Source organism: Bison bison, unplaced genomic scaffold (assembly GCF_000754665.1).
Source record: "Bison bison bison isolate TAMUID 2011002044 unplaced genomic scaffold, Bison_UMD1.0 scf7180017864289, whole genome shotgun sequence".
Classification (NCBI taxonomy): Eukaryota; Metazoa; Chordata; class Mammalia; order Artiodactyla; family Bovidae; genus Bison; species Bison bison.
Genome location: NW_011494861.1, coordinates 10,888,707 through 10,904,855, shown reverse-complemented (window position 1 = coordinate 10,904,855; position 16,149 = coordinate 10,888,707). Strand labels below are relative to the sequence as shown.

The 16,149-nt window shown below is 45.9% G+C and overlaps 1 protein-coding gene across 1 annotated transcript in view; it reads right to left on the bottom strand.

The window, feature by feature from the left end:
• CFAP74 (cilia and flagella associated protein 74) overlaps positions 1–15,809 on the bottom strand; it is a gene marked incomplete at its 3' end in the record, with an annotated part of 88,613 nt that extends 72,804 nt beyond the window's left edge. The window contains exon 1 of the mRNA XM_010850216.1: positions 15,418–15,809. The remainder of the gene's footprint in view (positions 1–15,417) is intronic.
• Between the last annotated feature and the right edge of the window lie 340 nt (positions 15,810–16,149).

Genomic DNA, 16,149 nt, shown 5'->3' with positions numbered 1-16,149 from the left:
TGTTGGTGGGAATGTAAATTGATGCAGTCACTGTGGAGAACAGTATGGAAATTACTGAAAAAACTTAAAATAGAACTACCATAAGAACCAGCAATTTCACTCCTGGGTATTTATTAAGGAAAAAAAAAAAACCTAAACACATAGAAAAGACATATGCACCCTTTTCTTTCATTGTAGTATCATTTACAATAGCCAAGATATGTAAGTAAGGTTAAGTGCCGATAAACAGGTGAGAGGATAAAGTAGGTGTAGTATATATACATAACGGAATATTACTCAGCCATTTAAAAGAATGAAATATTATAATTTGCAACAATATGGGTGGACCTGGAGGGAATTACGCTAAGTGAAATAAATCAGAAAGAGTAAGACAAACACTAAAATTTCACTTATATGTGGAACCTAAAAAACAAAACAAATGAACAAACAGTGAAAAACAGAAACAGAGTCATGGATACAGAGAACAAACACCATGGATACACCCCGGGGTGGCCGGGGTCGGGGGTGAGGGGGAGACAAATACGTGAGCGAGATTGGAAGGCACAGACTTCCTGTGGCAAAACAAAGGAGTCCCAGGGATGGAATGCACAGTGTGGGGAACAGAGCAGCCACTACACAGTATCTTTGTGTGGCGACCTACCATGTGATCATTTTGAAATGTATAGAGATATAAATTATTATGTCGTGTAATAGGAACTAACACAAGTAGGTCAGTTATACTTCAAAAACAAACAAATTCATGGAAAAAGGTGTCAGATTTGTGGTTACCAGAGGCAGAAGATCGGGGAAAGGGGAACTGGATGAAGATGGGCAAAAGGTACAAACTCCCAGGAACAGCAGTGGTCCCCAAGCAGTGGGCCATGAACTGCTACCCATCCATGGCCTGTTAGGAACCAGGCTGCACACCAGAAGGTGAGTGGTGGAAGAGTAAAATAAGCCTCATCTATGTTGACAGCCACTCCCCATCGCTTGCATCCCTTCTGTCCATGGAAAAATCATCTTCCCCAAAACTAGTCCACGGTGCCAAAAAGGTTAGGGACTGCTGAGTTATAAGACAGGTAAGCACCAATAATGTAATTTACAGCATGATAAATATAATTAATGCTGCTGTACATTATATATGAAAGTTGTTAAGAGAGTAGATCCTGAGTTACCACAAGAAAAATAGTATTTTCTATTTCTTTAATTTCGTATCTACATGAGATATGGATGTTCACAAAATATATCATTATCATCATTTTATGACATATGTAAATCAAATCATTATACTGTGTACCTTAAGCTTACACGTGCTGTATTTCAATTATATTCCAATAAAGAAAGTGAAAGTGAAGTCGCTCAGTCGTGTCTGACTCTTTGAAATACAAAACTATAAATTCACCTATTTTTTGAAAATAAGAAATAAATTTCTAAATAACCCATGGACCAAAGAAAAAAATCATAATAGAAATTTTAAAATGCTTTGAGCTGAGTTATAATGAAAATGCTCTTGCCTGGAAAATCCCATGGACGGAGGAGTCTGGTAGGCTGCAGTCCATGGGGTCGCTAAGAGTCAGACACGACTGGGTGACTTCACTTTCACTTTTCACTTTCATGCATTGGAGAAGGAAATGGCAACCCATTCCAGTGTTCTTGCCTGGAGAATCCTAGGGATGGTGGAGCCTGGTGGGCTGCCATCCATGGGGTCGCACAGAGTCCGACACGACTGAAGCGACTTAGCAGCAGCAGCAGCAGCAGAAACCAGGTCAGTTCACCACAGGAACAGATTAGAGAAGAGAAGTACATGACCAGCTCAGTCCATGCAGAAAATGGCATTGAGGAGAGTGCACATCCCACACACGCTTCTTAAAAACTTAGCAAATTTGCATTAGAAATGAACTTCTTTAACGTGGTAAGGAATGTCTGCCAACAAGGGGCTTTCCTGGTGGTCTCCTTCCATTGCAGGTGGCCCAGGTTTGATCCCCACTGGGGGAACTAAGATCCCGAAAGCCACTTGGCAAGACCAAAAAAACATAATTATTAAAAGCATTTCCTTTAAGACTGAGAACAAAGCGAGGGTGCTCTCTAAAGCCACTGGGTCTTCCAACAGGAACACACAGAGAAGAAAGAAACACAAGGTGTGATGAGTAGAAGAGGAAACAGTGGTTAATTTCAGATAATATGACTGTGTATATAGAAAATCCAAATGAATACAGACATAAACTGTTAATATTATTGAGACAATTTAGTAATGTTGCTAAATACAAATTCAATAATAAAAATCAAAGATAGTCCTCCTTATCAGAACAAATAATGAGAATAAGATTTGGAAAACTTATTATTTACTATCATGCCAGTAAAACCACAGTTCTTGGGAATAAATACAACAAAAGATGAGTAAGACCCCTGATGAGAAAATGATGAAACCCATTAGGTGACATTAAACTGAAAGAAAGTGTTAGTCGCTCAGCTATGTTCGACTCTGTGTGACCCGATGGACTGCAGCCTGCCAGACTTCTCTATACACAGGATTTTCCAGGCAAAAATACTGGACTGGGTTGCCACTTCCTTCTCCAGGGGATCTTTCCAACCTAGGAATTGAACCTGGGTCTCCCGCATTCCAGGTACATTCTTTACCAGCTGAGCCAGCAGGGAAGCCCTGGGTAACATTAAATAAGACCTAAATAAAGGTGGCCCAGTGGTAAAGAACCTGCCTGCTAATGCAGGAGTCACAGGAGATGCAGGTTTGATCCCCGGTTGGGAAGATCCCTTGGAGGAGGCAATGGCAACCCACTCTAGTACTCTTGCCTGGGAAATCCCATGGACAGAGAAGCCTGGTGAGCTACAGTTCATGGGGTCGAAAGAGTTGAACACAACTGAGAATGCACACAAATAAAAAATAAATGGAATGAATGACCTGGTTTCATCAACAAACAGAAGTCACTGGACGATGGTGAAAGGGAAGGGGGGCTGTTTTAAATGTAAAAGGCTTAAGAGACAAGCCAACCATTTGCAGGGTAGGGGTCTCATTTGGATCCTAAGTCAAGCAAGAAAGTGTAAAAGACATTTTTGAGATAGAGTGTGGAAACAAACACCAGTTGGCATTAGATTTTATCAAGAAATCAATGTTAATTTTGTTGGGGTCGATGATGGGTTTGTGGTTATGCTAAAATGAGTCTTTATGTGTTAGAACTGTGTACTAAAGTGTTCCCAGGTGAAACAGTGTACCTGAGATTTTCCTCAAAACACATCAGCCCAGTGCTAAAATTGAGGAGCAGTAGAAGCAATAGGTCCCTTCATGGATCACTGCCTTGTCATGGTGAGGGGTTTGCATAATTCAATGAAGCTATGAGCCATGCACAGCCGCTGTGATGGTGCAGAAGCACAGCTGAGAGGCGCTACCCCACGTCCAAGGTCAGGAGCAGCGGCTGCACTTTGCTGGAGCAGCCGTGAAGAGATACCCCACGTCCAAGGTAAGAGAAACCCAAGTAAGACAGTAGGCACTGAGAGAGGGCATAAGAGGGCAGACAGACTGAAACCACAATCACAGACAACTAGCCAATCTGATCACGTGGACCACAGCCTTGTCTAACTCAATGAAACTAAGCCAAGCTGTGTGGGGCCACCCAAGATAGACAGGTCATGGTGGAGAGGTCTGACAGAATGTGGTCACTGGAGAAGGGAATGGCAAACCACTTCATATTCTTGCCTTGAGAACCCCATGAATAGTATGAAAAAGCAGAAAGATAAGACACTGAAAGATGAACTCCCTAGGTCGGTAGATGCTCAACGTGCTACTGGAGATCAGTGGAGAAATAACTCCAGAAAGAATGAAGGGATGGAGCCAAAGCAAAAACACCCAGTTGTGTATGTGACTGGTGATAGAAGCAAGGTTCAATGCTGTAAATAGCAATATTGCATAGGAACCTGGAATGTTAGGTCACTGAATTGGAAGTGGTCAAACAGGGGATGACAAGAGTGAACATCAACATTCTAGGAATCAGTGAACTAAGATGGACTGGAATGGGTGAATTTAACTCAGATGACCATTATATCTACTCCTGTGGGTGGGCAGGAATCTCTTAGAAGACATGGAGTAGCCATCATAGTCAACAAAAGAGTCCAAAATGCAGTACTTGGATGCAATCTCAAAAATGACAGAACTATCTCTGTTCATTTCCAAGGCAAACCATTCAATATCATGGTAATCCTAGTCTATGCCCCATCCAGTAATGCTGAAGAAGCTGAATTTGAACAGTTCTATGAAGACCTACAAGACCTTCTAGAACTAACACCCCAAAAAGATGTCCTTTTCATTATAGGGGACTGGAATGCAAAAGTAGGAAGTCAAGAAACACCTGGAGTAACAGGCAAATTTGGCCTTGGAGTACAGAATGAAGCAGGGCAAAGGCTAAGAGTTCTCCCAAGAGAACATACTGGTCATAGCAAACACCCTCTTCCAACATCACAAGAGAAGACTCTACACATGGACATCAGCAGATGATCGACACCGAAATCAGATTGATTACATTCTTTGCAGCCAAAGATGGAGAAGCTCTATACAGTCAGCAAAAACAAGACCAGGAGCTGATTGTGGCTCAGATCATGAACTCCTTATTGCCAAATTCAGACTGAAATTGAAGAAAGTGGAGAAAACTACTAGACCATTCAGCTATGACCTAAATCAAATCCCTTATGATTATACAGTGGAAGTGAGAAATAGATTTAAGGGACTAGATCTGATAGACAGAGTGCCTGATGAACTATGGACGGAGGTTTGTGACATTGTACAGGAGACAGGGATCAAGACCATCCCCGTGGAAAAGAAATGCAAAAAAGCAAAATGGCTGTCTGAGGAGGCATTACAAATAGCTGTGAAAAGAAGGGAAGTGAAAAGCAAAGGAGAAAAGGAAAGAGATACCCATTTGAATGCAGAGTTCCAAAGAATAACAAGGATAGATAAGAAAGCCTTCCTCAGTGATCAATGCAAAGAAATAGAGGAAAACAAAAGAATGGGAAAGACTAGAGATCTCTTCAAGAAAATCAGAGATACCAAAGGAACATTTCATGCAAAGATGGGCTCAATAAAGGACAGAAATGGTATGGACCTAACAGGCAGAAGATATTAAGAAGAGGTGGCAAGAATACACAGAAGAACTGTACAAAAAAGATCTTCACAACCCAGATAATCATGATGGTGTGATCACTGACCTAGAGCCAGACATCCTGGAATGTGAAGTCAAGTGGACCTTAGGAAGCATCACTACGAACAAAGCTAACGGAGGTGATGGAATTCCAGTTGAGCTATTTCAAATCCTGAAAGATGATGCTGTGAAAGTGCTGCACTCAATAGGCTAGCAAATTTAGAAAACTCAGCAGTGGCCACAGGACTGGAAAAAGTCAGTTTTCATTCCAATCCCAAAGAAAGGCAATGCCAAAGAATGCTCAAACTACTGCATAATTGCATTTACTCTCACATGCTAGTAAAGTAATGCTTAAAATTCTGCAAGCCAGGCTTCAGCATTCAGCAGTATGTGAACCGTGAAATTCCAGATGTTCAAGCTGGTTTTAGAAAAGGCAGAGGAACCAGAGATCAAATTGCGAACATCTGCTGGATCATTGAAAAAGCAAGAGTTCCAGAAAAACATCTATTTCTGCTTCATTGACTATGCCAAAGCCTTTGACTGTGTGGATCACAATAAACTGTGGAAAATTCTGAAAGAGATGGGAATACCAGACCACCTGACCTGCCTCTTGAGAAACTTATATGCAGGTCAGGAAGCAATAGTTAGAACTGGACATGGGACAACAGACTGGTTCCAAATAGGAAAAGGAGTACATCAAGGCTGTATATTGTCACCCTGCTTATTTAACTTATATGCAGAGTACATCATGAGAAACACTAGGATGGAGGAAGCACAAGCTGGAATTAAGACTGCCAGGAGAAATATCAATAACCTCAGATATGCAGATGACACCACCCTTTGGCAGAAAGTGAAGAGGAACTCAAAAGCCTCTTGATGAAAGTGAAAGCAGAGAGTGAAAAAGTTGGCTTAAAGCTTAACATTCAGAAAACGAAGATCATGGCATCTGGTCCCATCACTTCATGGCAAATAGATGGAGAAACAGTGGAAACAGTGGCTGACTTTATTTTTCTGGGCTCCAAAATCACTGCAGATGGTGACTGCAGCAATTAAATTAAAAGACACTTACTCCTTTGAAGGAAAGTTATGACCAACCTAGACAGCATATTGAAAAGCAGAGACATTACTTTGTCAACAAAGGTCCATCTCGTCAAGGCTATGGTTTTTCCAGTGGTCACGTATAGATGTGAGAGTTGGACTATAAAGAAAGCTGAGCACCAAAGAATTGATGCTTTTGAACTGTGGTGTTGGAGAAGACTCTTGAGAGTCCCTTGGACTGCAAGGAGATCCAACTAGTCCATCCTAAAGGAGATCAGTCCTAGGTGTTCATTGGAAGGACTGATGTTGAAGCTGAAACTCCAATACTTTGGCCACCTGCTGCAAAGAGCTGACTCATTTGAAAAGACCCTGATGCAGGGAAAGATTGAGGGCAGGAGGAGAAGGGGATGACAGAGGATGAGATGGTTGGATGGCATCACTGACTCAATGGGCATGGGTTTGAGTGGACTCTGGGAGTTGGTGATGGACAGGGAGGCCTGGCATGCTGCGGTTCATGGGGTCACAAAGAGTTGGACATGACTGAGCGACTGAACTGAACTCAATGAGCCATGCCATGCAGGGCCACCCAAGATGGACAGGTCATAGTAGAGAGTTCGGACAAAACATAATCCACTGGAGGAGGGAATGGCAAACCATCCCAGTATACTTGCCGTGAGAAGCTCACTGTATAAAAGGCCAAAAAGATACGACACCAAAAGATGAGTCCTCATTCTGAAGGTGTCCAATATGCTACTGGGGAAGAGCAGAGGAGAATTACCAATAGGACCAGAATGAATGAAGCAGCTGGGTCAAAGCGGATACTAAGCTCAGGTGTGGATGTGTCTGGTGATGAAAGTAAAACCCGATGCTGCAAAGAACAGTATGGTATAGGAACCTGGAATAGGTCCATGAATCAGGGAAAGTTCGATGTGGTCAAGCAGGAAGTGGCAAGAATAAACATGGACATCCTAGGAATAGCAAACTAAAGTGGACAGGAATGGGCGAATTTAATTCAGATGACCATTATATCTACTACTATGGGCAAGAATCCCATAGAAGAAACGGAGTAATTCTCACAATCAACAAAAGAGTCCATAATACAGTATTTAGGTGCAACCTCAAAAATGACAGAGTGATCTTGGTTCATTTCCAAGGCAAGCCATTCAACATCATAGTAACCCAAGTCTATGCCCCTACCACTGATACTGAAGAAGCTGTAGTCGATCAGTTCTATGAAGACCTAGAAGACCTCTTAGAACACCTAAAAAAAGATGTCATCATCAGGGATTGGAATGCAAAAGTAGGAAGTCAAGATACACCTGGAATAGCAGGCAAGTTTGGCCTTAGAGAACAAATTGAAGCAGGGCAAAGGTTAACTGAATTCTGCCAAGAGAATGCACTGCTGCTAAGTCGCTTCAGTCATGTCCGACTCTGTGTGATCCTATAGACGGCAGCCCACCAGGCTCCCCCGTCCCTGGGATTCTCTAGGCAAGAACACTGGAGTGGGTTGCCATGTCCTTCTCCAATGCATGGAAGTGAAAAGTGAAAAGTGAAGTCGCTCAGTCGTGTCCGACTCCTAGCGACCCCATGGACTGCAGCTTACCAGGCTCCTCAGTCCATGGGATTTTCCAGGCAAGAGTACTGGAGTGGGATGCCATTGCCTTCTCCAGAGAATGCACTAGTCATAGCAAATATCCTTTTTCATTGACAAAAGAGACGACTCTACACAGGCACATCGCCACATGGTTAATACCGAAATCAAATTGATTACATTTTTTGTAGCTGAAGATGTAGAAGCTGTATACAGTCAGCAAAAACAAGACATGGAGCTGACTGTGGCTCAGATCATCAGCTTCTCATAGCAAAATTCAGGCTTAAACTAAAGAAAACTGGGAAAAACAATAGGCCAGCCAGGTATGACTTAAATCAAATCCTGTATGAATTCACAGTAGAGGTAATGAATAGATTTAAGGGACTAGATCTAATTAACAGTGTATCTGAAGAACTATGGATAGAGGTCCATAATCTTGTACAGGAGATGGCGAATAAAACCATCTAAAAGAGAAAGAAAAGCAAGAAGGCAAAGTGGTTATTTGAGGAGGCTTTACAAATAGTGAAAGAATGAAGAGAAGAGAAAAGCAAAGGAGAGAGGGAAACACACATCCAGTTAGATGCAAGGTTCCAAAAAATAGCCAGAAGAGACAAGAAGGCCTTCTTCAGTGAACAATGCTTAATAATAGAAGAAAACAACAAAAAGGGAAAGACTAGAAGTCTCTCCAGGAAAACTGGAAACATCAAGGGAGTATTCTGCCCAAAGGTGGGCACAATAAAGGATAAAAATGATAGAGACCTAGTAGATGCTGAAGAGATCAAGAAGCGATGGAAAGAATGCATAAAAGAATATAAAAAAGATGTTAATGAACCAATTACTAGGACCATGTGGTTAGTCACCCAGTCAGACATTCTGGAGTGAGAAGTCAGGTGGGCCTTAAGAAGCACTGCTATTAATAAAGACAGTGGATTTGATGAAATTCCAGCAGAACTATTCAAATCCCTAAAGGATGATGCCATCAAGGTTTTGCATTCATTATGTCAGCAAACCTGGAAGACCCAGCAGTGGCCATGGGATTGGAAAAGGTCAATCCTCATCCCAATTCCCAAGAAGGGTAATACCAAAGAATGTGCTAACCATTAGATAATTGCACTTATTTCCCGTGCTAGTAAGGTCGTGCTTAAAATCTTGCATGCTAGGCTTCAGCATTATGCAAACCAAGAAGTTCCAGATGTCCAAACAGGATTTAGAAAAGGAAGAGGACATAGAGATCAAATTGCTAACATTCGCTGGATTATAGACAAAATAAGGGAATTTCAGAAAAACATCTATCTCTTGTTTCATCGACTACGTTAAAGCCTTTGACTGTGTGGAACATGACAAACTGTGGAAAGCTCTAGAGAGATGGGAATACCAGACCATCTTACTTGTCTCCTGAGAAACCTGATGCAAGTCAAGAAGCGACAGTTAGAACCCTGTATGGAACAATTGATTGGTTCAAGATTGAGAAAGGAGTATGACAGGGCTGTCTGCTGTCACCCTGTCTGTTTAACCTATACGCTGAGCACATCATGACAAATGCCGGGCTGGATGAATTATAAGCTGGAATCAAGATAGGAAGGAGAAACATCAACAACCTCAGATATGTGGATGATATCACTTCTAAGCTGAAGCTCCAATACTTCGGCCACCTGATACAAAGAACCGACTCATTTGAAAAGACCCTGATGCTGGGAAAGATAGAAGGCAGGAGGAGAAGGGGACGACAGAAGGTGAGATGGTTGGATGGCATCTCTGACTCAATGGATATGAGTTCGAGCAAGCTCTGGGAGTTGGTGATGGACAGGGAAGCCTGGCATGCTGCAGTCCATGGGGTTGCAAAGAGTCAGACCTGGCTGAGTGATTGAACTGAACCACTCTAATGGCAGAAAGTGAAGAGGAACTATAAACAGCCTCTTGATGAGGGTGAAGGTGGAGAGTGAAAGAGCCAGCTTAAGACTAAATATTAAAAAAACTAAGACCATAGCATCTGGCCCCAGTACTGCATGGCAAATAGAAGGGGAAAAGGTAGAAGTAGTGGCAGAGTTCCTCTTCTTGGTCTCCAAAATCACTGGGGACGGTGACTGCAGCCATGAAATCAGAAGATAATTGCTTCTTGGCAGGGAAGCAATGACAAATCTAGACTGTGTTGAAAAGCAGAGATGTTACTCTGCCGACAAAGTTCAATTCAGTCGCTCAGTCATGCCCGACTCTTTGCGACCCCATGGACTGCAGCACATCAGGCTTTCCTGTCCATCACCAACTCCCAGAGCTTGCTCAAACTCATGTCCATCGAATTGGTGATGGCATCTAACCATCGCATCCTCTGTCATCCCCTTCTCCTGCCTTCAGTCTTTCCCAGCATCAGGGTCTTTTCAAATGAGTCAGTTCTTTGCATCAGGTGGCCAAAGTATTGGAGCTTCAGCTTCAGCATCAGTCCTTCAATAAATATCCAGGACTGATTTCCTTTAGGATTGACTGGTTTGATCTTCTTGCACTCCAAGGGATTCTCAAGAGTCTTCTCCAGCACCATAGGTCAAAAGCATCAATTCTTCGGTGCTCAGCTTTCTTTATGGTCCAACTCTCACATCCATACATGACTACTGGAAAAACCATAGCTTTGAATAGATGGACCTTTAATGCCGACAAAGGTCCATCTAGTCAAAGCTATGAGGTCCATATAGTCAAGGCTATGGTCTTCCCAGTGGTCACATATGATTGTGAGAGCTGGACTGTAAAGAAGGCAGAATGCCAAAGAATTGATGCCTTTGAACTGTGGTGCTGGAGAAGACTCCTGAAAGTCCCTTGGACAGCAAGGAGATCAAACCAGTCAATCTTAAGGGAGATCAACCCTGAATATTCACTGGAAGGACTGATGCTGAAGCTGAAGCTCCAGTATTTTGGTCATCCAGTGACACCCAAAGGAGAATTCAAGAAAAGCTGCAAATTAGAGGAAGATAAATGCAACACATCTCCCATCATGACAGGTAAGGAACATCCATCGATCAACACAGAGGAAGATGAATGACAGCAAAGTGGTGGAACTTAAACAGGCTGGTCACAATAAGGGACATTCAAGAGGCCAACAACTGTAACCAGTTTGTCTGCGTGTCCTGACTCCTGCCTGTGTTCCCGGCGTTGTCACAGTGATCCCTTTAACTCTTCTAACAGAGTCCTGGTTGGACAATGAGCTCAACCTCATCTGTAATTAGGGACACGCAGAGTAGAGCCACGTAAACTATTACTGCACAGTCACCAGTCTGAGTAACACATTAGTAGCCTGAGGATACCAGGTGCCAGCAGGGACAGGAAGCAGTGGGAAGGTTTGTTCACTCACGGTGGGAGCGGAAACTGGGACAGAAGCTTTGAAAAGAGTTCGGCATCGCCTTGTAAAATTAAAAATATAACGCCCTCTGCACTAGGATCTGATCGCTGCTGTGAGAAACTGCCACACACTCAGTAATTGAACACAAATGCGTTATTATCCTGCAACTCTGGAGGTCGGAAGTCTGAAATGAGCCCCACGGAGCTAACACCAAGATGTCAGCCGGGCTGCCCTCCTCTTCAGCAGCTCTGGGGCACAGTCCGTCTTCTTGCTTTTTCTGGTTTCTAGAGGTTGCCCACAGGCCTTGGCCAAAGCCTATCCTACCAACTTCAAAGCCACTAAAGTCAGGTGGGCCTTCTCGTCAGCTCTTCCTGGCTCCCCCTGCCCTCTGTTCTACCAGAAGGACACCTCTAACTGCTCTGGGCCCAGCAGGTTAACGCAGCACAGTCTCCTGGTTCAGTCAGCTGACCAACAGCCGAGATTCCTGCAGCCTGTAACCTAACACACGCACAGATTCCGAGGGTCAGCATGTGGCCGTTTCTGGGGCCGCTATTGTGTATACCAGGCCCTCTGACTCAGCACTTCCTCTCCCAGGCGATCACCTGATAGAAACTCAGATGCTGAGAGGATAACAGGCAGGAAGGCCAGAGGTCCCCAAGCAGCAAGAGGAAATAAACTGCAAGTGGCAGACATTTTTCCTCTCTACACAGAATTAAAAGAGGCTTCTTTTAATTCTGTGTAGAAGACACCTGGTTCTGCCTTGAGCTAACCAATGCTGTTTTTCTTATGCAAATGTTTTTCGTAAGCTATGTTAATGAAACTATGTATTTGCTATGGAATTTGCCTTTCTTCAAAATGGTTCCACCTAACTTTTTCTCTTTTCTCAAATCTTGGGTTGATAATGCCTCCACAAACCAGTATTTCTGTCAATTGTTTCATGGTGGGGGCAGGGGCGGGGAATGACAGACCTCGTGCCATCCTATCTTAAGAATGCATATTGTGGGAGAGGCGCCTGGTGAAACTCCCTCAGCCTTGAGGTGTCTCTCTTATCTAATTAATACCTTTCTAATAGACATAAAACACCTTGCTAACCACTAGCAAGGGGGCACGCTTGTCCCCTTCTGATGTCTGTGTCAGAAGCTTTCCCTATCTCTATTAAACTTTAAACTTTGCTACACAAAAAGCTCCAAGTAGTCAAGCCTCGTCTCTGATCCCAGATGGAAGTCCTCTCCTCCGGAGGACACAAATCCTGGTGTTAACACACGACGCACAGCAGCAACCTTTCAATGCTGTACTCCTTTCCTGAGGCTGCCACAGCAAAGTGCCACGAGAACAAGACATTCTCTTGTCTTAGAACAAGATATTCTCTCATAGTTCTGGAGGCCAGAAGCCTGATATCAAGATGCCAGCTCCCTCTGACGTGCTGAGCAAGGCCCTCGTACAGACTCTTCTCCTCGGTCCTGCTTCCCAGGCTCATGGCAGCGCAGCTCCAGTCCACGTTGTTAGGCGAACCACTGACCAAAACCACTGACCCTCACCAGGCACCACAGTAACTGCTTGCATGAGGTATCTTAAACAGGAGGGCCTAGTAAGGAACACAGAACTAACAAGCTACCACCAACCACAAGAATTCAGCAAAGGTCAAAAGGAGAGGGAAACGACAGTCCATGTGTTCCGCCAACCTCCCAGAATCCTCCTCGCTGGAATCCATCTTGGCTGATGTGCACCACCAGTCTGGCCAGAGACACCTTGGAAATTAACCCCATCACCGTAAAATCCAAGACTGCGAGCCAAGTGGCAGAGCCGTTCTGGGTTCCCTCACCCTGCTGCCCTCCGCCCAGGTGCCCCTTCCCAATAAAGTCTCTTGCTTGGTCAGCTTGTGTGTCTCCATGGAAAACTCTCCTGAGTGTTAGACAAGAGCCCACTCTCAGGCCCTGGAAGGGGTCCCCTTTCCTGTAACACTGTGGCATTCTCCCTGTCTGCATGTCTGCATCCAAATCCCCCCCTTTATAAAGACACCTGTCATGATGGATGAGGGGCCTGGCTGCTTCAGTTTGACATCATCTTAACCAGTTATTTCCAAATGAGGCCACATGCTGAGACACTTGGAGAAGGCAATGGAACCCCACTCCAGTATTCTTGCCTGGAAAATGCCATGGATGGAGGAGCCTGGTAGGCTACAGTCCATGGGGTTGCGAAGAGTCGGACACAACTGAATGACTTCACTTTCACTTTTCATTTTCATGCATTGGAGAAGAAAATGGCAACCCACTCCAGTGTTCTCGCCTGGAGAATCCCAGGGGTGGGGGAGCCTGGTGGCCTGCCATCTATGGAGTTGCACAGAGTCGGACACGACTGAAGTGACTTAGCAGCAGCAGCTGCGACACTTGGGGTTTGCACATCAAAGTACTTTTGTTGTTGAGGAGACAGAACTCCCCTCCTAACACATAGATAACAGGAACCATACAAGACCTTGCAAACCAGAGTTCGTTAAGAGCAGTAACTCTGGAAACAACCCTGGCCAGCAGCAATAGAACACACTGTGAGATCCACCTGGGCGAGCTGGGTGGTGACGAAGAGAGTGACCTACAGCTTATGCAAGAGTGTGGACGAGTCTATCACACAGCTGGGAGGGAGGAAGACACAAGCACACGCTGCTTCCCTTCCCCCTTCCCCTGCCCAGGTGGGCAGGATCCACAGTGGCCCAGACTGGGCATTAGAGCCTGCATGGGGGAAGGCAGTGAGCCTAGAGTTGGGTAAGAGAGTCCAGCCGGGGCCAGGGTGGGGTCGATGTCCACAGTGTGCTCCATCCACTCAAGCGTGTGAGGCCTGACATGGCGTTAGAGCCTCATAATCTCCCGACAAAATACTTGCCCATTACAAAGGCTGAAGTGACTTCCCAGGGGAGATACAGGCAGACACCACCTTAAACAAGTGCTCAGAGCAGAGTGACACGTGGCACCACTTCTGTGACCTTCCTGCCAAAGACACGTAATGGGGATTTGATTTCGAGGAAACACCAGACAAATCCAAACGGAGGGGTTTTCCACAAAAGCCACTGGGCTCTAACCTTCAAAGGTGTCAAGATCATGGAGCCAAGGAAAGCCTGACTTGGAAGAGACTGAAGAAACACGTTAATAGCTCAGTGTGGTTGGGGAGCCCAGACTGGACCCTTTCTGGTCTGTGCCTTTATAGGATCAGCTGGCAGAAGGTGTTTGTCTGTGGCCAATGATCAGATGTCCTGACATGTCCGAGTCATCCTCCCGACTCTGACGGTCATGTGTGGTTCTGCTAGAAACTGCCCTGATGTGCAGGAAATGCGAATGGAAGTGTCTGCAGGTGACAGAGCATTACGTAGGCAACTTATTCTCAAATACCCCTGGGAGACAAAGTTTTTGATGCTGAACTTGCAACTTTTAGGTAAGTTCGAGATTATTTCAAAAATTAAAAAAGAATACAGTGTTATTCTATGTGTATACATATATGGATTAAAACACGTGAAACCTACATTGTTTAGAAATGGTAAAACTAAAGAAAATCAAGAAGTCAGGCTGTGGTCATGGGTAAGGGGGTCTGCTGTGGGGCAAGGGAGGGGTTGGGGCACTCGGGGTGTGGACAAGGTTCCATTTCTGGCCTTGGGCACTGGCTACTGATGCAGTACTGTGAATCCCCGCACCAGCGTCTGCAGAGACAACTATCTGGGAATTCTCTCAACTGTCGGTACCAGGGCAGGCCCGCCCATCACCTAGTTCAGTACTTGGTTCACAGTGGATGTTCAAGGAGTGTTTGCCCGAAACATAACGTGAGCACATAAAACGAATATTTGTTTATGGAAAACAAAATAATACAGGTTTTTAGAAACAGACTAATCATTACAAACCAAACTGAGATGATCTCGGAATTCCTTCCTTGGCCCGGACACTCAGGGTCCCTCCTCACCAGCCCGCTCGCCCTCGAGTTTTGCTCAGCGGTTTCCTAGATGTGCAAGGACAGCATAGCCACGTCCGCCCGGAACCTGCACGGAGCCCGGAACCCAGGCTGCACCTGCACGCGGGGGTTCCTGAAACCGGCGGGGGCGGGGCCTGAAACCGATGGGGAGGGTCCTGAAACCGGCGAGGGGGTCACGAAACCGCTTGGGGTGGGGCTGAAACTCGCCGCGGGGACTGGAGGCACCTGAAACTGGCCCGGGGCCGTCCGAAGGCCCAGAAATCGGCCGGGGCGACCCCCTCACTAGGAGTTATTTCTCAGGCAGAACTTCCACGGCGGAGGCGCTGATTTGTGCCTCGGGGGTGGCCAGAGTTCCCAAGCCCAACCGCAGGCTCCGGGGCCAACGGACCCACCTGTCAGCGGCCCCGCCGGTTCCGAGCAGCGCGGGATCTGGGCGGAGAAGCTCCTCAGAGTCCGCTGGCAGCGCGGTTTGGAGCAGGTAGCTCTATGGCAACGGACGGCTCCATCGCAGGGCGGGGGTGCCCGCCCACCCCCCGCCAAGGCGGTGGCTCGCCTCGGCAGCGCCCCCGCGCAGGCGCAGTGCTGACGAGGCGGCAAAGTGCAACCGGAGCGCGGGACGGACGGACACTGGTACGCTGCTGGTGGTTACCGCTGGAAATCAGCGCGCTGGGCCGAGCAGAGACCGCGAGCGGAGGGTCGCGGGACACCCGAACTACCAGGCTGTGGCGGAGGAGACTGACGCCGCTTGGTAGTACGGGTGCAGCCCCAGGCTGCCTCCCCTGTTTTGGCCCAAGCTGGTTGAAGAACGGATTAGTTAATTTTAGTGACTGTAGAGTTCACGTAAAATAGAGGTTTCTCACTTCTCTTTTTGAGACCAGAGACCTGGAACAATATGCCACGCTGGGCTGGAGCTGAACTGAGTCCTCCCTGCTCACTGTGCACGCCCCAGCCTTGTCTGGGGTCAGCGTGGTCCATTTCCACCTGTCCGAGGGTGTGTGTTTGCAGTCTGGACTCAGGGTGTGAGGAAAGTGTTGAGTCCTGCCCCAAAGCCACAGGTGCGAGGCCTCGCACCAAGGCCATAGAAGCGGAGCTCACGACCAAGGTCATCTCTGAAACTGAACCCC